This window comes from Bubalus kerabau, chromosome 4, assembly GCF_029407905.1.
Source record: "Bubalus kerabau isolate K-KA32 ecotype Philippines breed swamp buffalo chromosome 4, PCC_UOA_SB_1v2, whole genome shotgun sequence".
Taxonomy (NCBI): Eukaryota; Metazoa; Chordata; class Mammalia; order Artiodactyla; family Bovidae; genus Bubalus; species Bubalus kerabau.
The window spans coordinates 5,219,120-5,226,019 of record NC_073627.1 but is presented as its reverse complement, the minus strand read 5'-3'; the positions used below and the strand labels follow the sequence as shown (position 1 = coordinate 5,226,019).

The 6,900-nt window shown below is 55.4% G+C and overlaps 1 long non-coding RNA gene across 1 annotated transcript; it reads left to right on the top strand.

Annotated features, from left to right (window-relative positions):
- The first annotated feature begins 202 nt into the window (after positions 1 to 202).
- Positions 203 to 4,579, top strand: LOC129648572 (uncharacterized). The gene is made up of 3 exons (XR_008712792.1): positions 203 to 366; positions 2,196 to 2,376; positions 3,462 to 4,579. It is a non-coding gene; the product is annotated as an uncharacterized LOC129648572 (long non-coding RNA).
- Positions 4,580 to 6,900: the final 2,321 nt, after the last annotated feature.

Below are 6,900 nucleotides of genomic sequence, written 5' to 3'. Positions count from 1 at the left end.
AGACACTAGCGCCAGCTAAGAACTCCCACCCGGCTGGAGAGGGCTCCCGGGAGCCTTTTGAACACCCATCTCCCCGGGGTCCTGACAGCACTTTCCTAGACGAAGGGCTGGCGGCTGTCAGTGCACGAGGACCCCGGTGCAGCTGTGCCCAGCTTCGCCCTAGCAAGAGGGCATTGATGCTGGCTGCAAAAGAATCTTCCAGAAGTGCCAGGGGTTCGCCCAGAGACAGAAGCCTCTCAGCAAGTAGGCGGACTGCTCATCGCTTTCTAATCCACCAATTTAGTCTCTCTGAATTTTCCATCTAGATTCCTCTTCCCCGCCCCAACCCTGCAGAGAGAGGAATGCTGCCTTTTATCATTTTGCCAGGTGAACATTCCTTTCGAAATATAGTAATTACCTCCCAATGCATCTCCTTGGAAAATGCATATGCATATATGTACATATACATTTGTGTATGTGCATATACATACTTTTGTGTTCATATAAACAGTGTATACAGAATTTTAAACTGAGCGAAGACCCAACATACAAATAGTACCAGGGCCCCTAAGACACACACCTTGTGCCTGGAAGGGTGAACAGTCCTCCAGTTTGCTGGGGACTGTCTTGATTTTAAAATGGAAAATTCTGTGTCCCCAGAGGCCCCTGTTGTTGCTGCTCAGTCGCTCAGTTGTGTCCGGCTCTTTGCGACCCCATGGACTGTAGCCCACCAGGCTCCTCTGTCCATGGGATTCTCCAGGCAAGAATACTGGAGTGGGTTGCCATTTCTTTTTCCAGGGGATCTTCCTGACCCAGGGATCGAACTCGCGGATTCTTTTCCACTAAGCCACTTGGGAAGCCCCCCCACAGATCCCCCAAGAGTGGGGCAAACTGGGAAGGCTGATTGTGACAGAGCCAGGCATTCGGAGTCCATTACTGCAAATCCTCATGAAGACACCATCAATTAGATATTACTTTTGCAGAGAAGGACAGTGAGCTGGAGATGCTGATGGAATTGCCAAGTTCATGCCCCAAGTCTCTGGCTGAGGTCAACACTGTGCCATGCGTTTTATGCAGGAGCGCCGTGGATGGTGTGGATACAAACATGAGGATGGGAGTGATGGTCAGGGTCTCCTTCTCGAGGGAAGGAGGGGCCGGGGAGGACTGTGCTCTGAGACGGGGTCTCCTGCCTGTTGCTTCGGCAGCTCGAGAGTCTCCAGCCTAAGTGCCTGAGGAGGACGAGCACTGACCTGGAGCAGGTCACCCTTCAAGATGGAAGGGTACCACCTCCCTGCGCCCGAAGCCCCTCCACCTGGACTAGTGTTGTGCCATTTCCCTGTGGCCCGAGTCCACCTGGAGAGCATCACAGGAAGGAGGCCAGAGAGGATGAGGATTTGCTGACTCTGTCCCCATCAGCCCACCACCCCATCTCCCCATCTCCCCATCACCCCATCTTCCCATCTCCCCACCATCCCATCTCCCCATCATCCCACCTCCCCATCACCCCATCTCCCCACCATCCCATCTCCCCATCACACCATCTCCCCATCATCCCATCTCCCCATCTCCCCACCACCTCATCACCCTGTCTCCCCATCTCCCCATCATCCAATCTCCCCATCAACCCACCTCCCCACCACCCCGTCTCCCCACCACCCCATTGCCCCACCACCCCATCACCCCATCTCCCCACCTCCCCATCACCCCACCTCCCCACCACCCCGTCTCCCCACCACCCCGTCTCCCCACCACCCCATTGCCCCACCACCCCAACTCCCCACCACCCCAACTCCCCACCACCCCGTCTTCCCATCACCCCATCTCCCCATCACCCCATCTCCCCACCACCCCATCACCCCATCTCCCCACCTCCCCATCACCCCGTCTCCCCACCTCCCCATCACCCCACCTCCGCATCACCCTAACTCCCCATCACCCCATCTCCCCATCACCCCATCTCCCTACCACCCCATCTCCCCATCACCCCATCTCCCCACCACCTCATCTCCCCATCTCCCCACCACCCCATCACCCCACGTCCCCATCACCCCGTCTCCCCATCTCCCCATCTTCCCATCTCCCCATCACCCCATTTCCCCATCACCCCAGCCCAGCCTTCCTCTTCTCTCCCCCAGAGGTGTCCATGCAGCCTCTCCTTCCTGTGGGCCTCCCCCAGGAGACCAGCGGAGAGCTAATTACTGTTTTCTCTTCTCCAGGCCCTGTGGCTCTGCCAGACGAGGCTCCCCTTCTGTCAGGCCCACGATCCTCTGCGGGGACCTGGAGGTGGCCCAGGCACGTATCTCCGTCTCCCTAGTTACCGCGGGCCCCAGTACAGGACACATCCGCCCGCCTCGTCGCTCCAATGCCTCTGCCGCTCACCTGTGCTTCCGGTTTCAGGTTCGAGAGCAGGGGGGGCGGGTTTTCCACGGCACTCCTAATCGCCGGCTTTGAGCCGATAGGGACCCAGGCCAGGTCATTCCGCCACCCACAGGGCCCTGAGAGCCGGGGGCGACTCTTGGGAGTTTCCTGGTTTCGAAAGAAATCAGATTGAGGCCCGGGGCGTGGACTTCCTGGAGAACGGTGGTCCAGGCGATAAGCGGCGGTTCCAGAGAACAGGAAAGGCCGCAGGAGTCAGCCTGGGGATAATTTCCGGGGGCTGGGGCATCGCATTCTGAGGGGAGGCGTAGACCGGCCCGCGCAGCTGGGTAGGGCTCCCCGGCACCCCTGCCCCAGCCGTCTCTCCCGGCATCTCGTTCCCATTGAAATAATCACAGGGTAGGGCCGGCGGGCTGCGTCGCCATGGCAACCGCTCTAATTTCTTTTAATCCCAGTGTTCCTTCCTAAAGGGACCTCCCCCAGCCCCCACTCCCGCCCCCCCCCCCCCACCGCAACGTGTTTTAATTGTAATAACTCCTGGGTTTTCGGGAGGTAATGACCGTGTGTGGGGGAGCCAACGTTGGCGGGGCTCCATGCACAGCGTTGCCCGCCCAGCGGCGCCAGGCAGCCCTCCGCCTCCCAGCAGGAGTCCTGCAGGAGCCCAGGGCAGGCTTGGGCAGGGTCTGCCAAGGGGCTCTGTGGCCTCCGCGCTAATGGACACGAGCCAGGGAGCCTCGGCCCTGCGGGGTTGGGTCCTGAGGGCGTTCTAGGCCAAGGCCTCCCCTCACCCCACACCTGCACACTCCGATCACACCTGGAAGGGAATCCACAGACCCTGTCTCCATCCCAGGCCCAGCCAGCCACGCTGCTTCTGGGATGTGACCTTGAATGTGTGTTCGAAACCCCTGGGGTCTCGTCATGGCGCGGTTTCCAAGTCTTGGGGAAGCCAGAAGTCTCATGTCTCCAGCTGCCTCCCAGGGGGGACACCCACGCCGCCCACACTTTGAATAGCAGGAGTCTGGGACACCCCTGTCCAGCAGAACTGCAGAGATGGAAATACCCTGTATTTACACTGCCCAGGATATTAACGAGCCGTTATTCCACAGGAGGCTGTGGAGTAGTTGAAAGGCGGCTATGTGACTGAGGAAGGGAATTTTAAATTTTATCCAAAGTTCCTTGGATTCATTGTAAACCACCCCATGGAGGCTGGAGGACACGAGATGAGATTGGAGTCCGCAGAGTGTTCTGCTGGTCATTGAGAGTCCAGACCCCGGGGCAGCCTCCTGGCCCTCCTGCAGCCGGAGTCTTCCCATCCGAAGCCAGGTGCACAGTCCAGATCTATGCGTTTCCCTTCAGGATGGGACACAGCAGCCCAGGAAATTCTCCCGAGACTGATTCCTGCCGGCTTCCCTGTTCTCTGGAATGACTGCTCATCCCGTGCTGGGGACCGTCTCCTTTGTCTTCTCCAGGCCGTGCTCCTTGCTCAAGATGGACTGCTGGCTGGAAAATGAGCAGATCTGATGGCAGGGCTTGGAAATAAGAACCCAAGTTCTGCCCAAAGCCTAAGACATCTATCTGCACACGCCCAGCTTCTCTGGGAAGCCAGTTACGTATCGGCACAACGCTGAGGTGCCCGGGGCCACTGTGGACTCTCAGATGCTGTCTGCAACTGGTCTCTCCATCCTAATCGCAGGGAAGACAGTTTAGGAGGTGATGCAATACTGCTGTAGCGGCCCTTGGACAACTTGCCTTCTTCCAAAACCCTCCTGGGCCAAGCTTTCCCGTTCGCACGCTGAAATATTAGATGTTCAGCTGGGAGTCCAACAGCAAAATATTTCTGAAATTGTGCGTGTGTGTGTGTGTGTTTCTTTCTTTCTTTTTTTTCTTCTAATTTAATGTGCCAGACAAGCCTCCCGGTAATTAAAACCAGAAACAAGGACCAGACTTAGACAGAGATTTGAAGGCTGTAAAATTCTAGGACAGGTTTATGTAAAGCAATTAAAAAGGGAGTTAAAAATTGTTAAAAAATTAAACACTAATTACTTTTTTTTCTCCTCTCATTTCTGCTGAGCTGTTTTGGCCGTGGAGCTCGAAGAAAGATATAAAAAGGAGAAAGTTTTGCCTCATTGCTGTAAATCATGTTCAGCAAATGCGCCTCTGCAGTTTGCAGCCGAACCCATCTGCTGTCAATTAACCTAAATCATGCCTTTTCAATTAAACTGGCTTAGGGAAGTCTGGTAGCAAAACGGGTATGTGTGTGTGCGTGTGTGCGTGTGTGTGTGTGTGTGTGTGTGTGTGTGTGTGGCCAGCGTGGTGGTTGTGGAGGATGGGAGAAAGGTGATGTCTGATTTCAGACTGCGAGGTGGAAACATCTTTTAAAAGGTGTGATCCCGTTTTAGTGTTTTCCATATAAAATGAGGTATTATTTGCAGTGCTGTGGAGGGTGTCGTGAGAGGGGGAGGTGGAAGGGAGGGGGTGAGCCTTGAGAGTTGGAAATAAATGAATTCTTGCAAGCCCCAGAGCCAGGGCCAAGCAGACTAGAGGTGAAAATAGCTCGGGGACCACGGCATCTGAGGCTGGTAAGCAGGAGCAGGGAAACTGTGGCCCTTGGGGTGCCCAGAGGAAGGCTTCCTCCGGTGTGCATGCGTGCTCGCTCGCTCAGTGATGTCCGACTCTTTGGGACCCCATGGACTGCAGCCCGCCAGGCTCCTCTGTCCATGGGATTCTCCAGGCAAGAGTACTGGAGCGGGTTGCCATTTCCTCCTCCAGGGGATCTTCCCAACTCAGAGATTGAACCTGAGTCTCCTGTGTTGGCAGGAGGATTCTTTACCACTGAGCCACCTGGGAAGCTTGGCATGACAGTCAGTTAAATACTGGATGGGGTGGTCACAGCAGTGCAGTCTGGCAGAAGTCCGCCAGGAAGGAGGAAGGAGAAGAAGCTCTTGTCTTTCAAAAGAAAATGGACTTCCACCACCTGAAAGGGTCTGTGGTCCTGGGGGTGGGTGAAGGAGGTCAAGTCTCTAAGGACCCTAGGAAGGAATCTGTGTCTGAGCTTCTGTTCCTTTTAGGGTCCCCCAAGCCCAGTGGCTCTGTGTCTTGTGTCCTGAGGGGAAGGTTGAGTAGGGCTGTGGCTCCCCCAAAGTCAAGGCCCGTGAGTGAAGGAGTGTTTGTGCATCTATGCGTGTGGGACCCCCTCTGTGGACTTATGAGCCCACCCTTAATCTCCTAACTGGTTGTTATTTAGTCACTCAGTCGTGTCTGACTCTTTGCGACTCCAGGGACTGCAGCATGCCAGGCTTCCCTGTCCTTCACTATCTCCCTGTGCTTTCGGAAACTCATATATATTGAGTCGGTGATGGCATCCAACCATCTCATCCTGTCGCCCTCTTCTCCTCCTGCCCTCACTCTTTCCCAGCATCGGGATGATACCCAAACCTCCCAGCTCCTGGCTGCTCCCCACATTTGTACCAGGTGGGGCCGCAACCAGGAGACTACGTGACGCTCAGGGTGATGGTCTGGAGACGCTCACCTTCCGTGTCACGTGGCCTCCTCTCTCTTGAAGGAGAGAAACATGCTAGCCTTGACTCAACTGGGATGAGGAATCTGCATGCTTTCCTCCTGCCCTGTTCCCAGTGGGAGGCGTGGAGGTGAAGTGTGTGGTCTGCTGATACGTGTTTATTTTCAGTCACCCGGCCCTCCCCTCCTGCTCCACTCAGCTGTCTCTCCGGGACTGCCCTGAGCAGTCAGCAACCTGCCGGAAAGCCTGCTTCTTGGTTGAGGCTTAGACAGGGGATGTGATGAAGGAAGGGCTGATGACAGGAACTGGGTCTTTGAGATTTGGGTTGACACTGATATTAACAACAACAATAATTGCTACAATTTATTGAACACTTACAACGTTAAAGATTTCCCCTTATCATGGTGAAGCTCCAAGGGTAGACCCTCCATTGTGCTATTCTGCAAATGAAGAAATTAAGCCACAGAGAACTTAAGACACTTTTCTGAAGTTGCACAGCTTGTAAGTGCAAAGCCAGGGTTTGAACTTGGGCTGCATGCTCTTGACCCTGTACTACCCTGCCTCTCAGAGGGAGGTGGCCTCAGGGGGTTTCCGTGCTGTCTGCTTCTGTGCTCCTGGGTTGGGGTTTAGGGGAGGGAGTCTGGAGGCCACCACCAGATAGATCAGTGTATTGATAGCCTCAGGTGTGAAGGACGGAGTTCGACTTTGGGTTATGGCTCAAGTGGTAAAGGATCTGCCTGCAATGTAGGAGACTCAGGAGACGTGGGTTGGATCCTTGGGTGGGGAAGATCCCCTGGAGGAGGAAATGGCAACCCACTGCAGTATTCTTGCTGGAGAATCCCCATGGACAGAGGAGCCTGGTGGGCTACAGTCCATGGGGTCGCAAAGAGTCGGACATAACTGAAGCGACTTAGCATGCATCTGTGAAAGGAGTCAAGGCCGAACTCCCCAGAAGGGTGACATTTCACACTTGCAAAGAGTGCCCGGCATGGAGAAGACACTCCCCAAACCCTGGCTCTTGGCCTTCC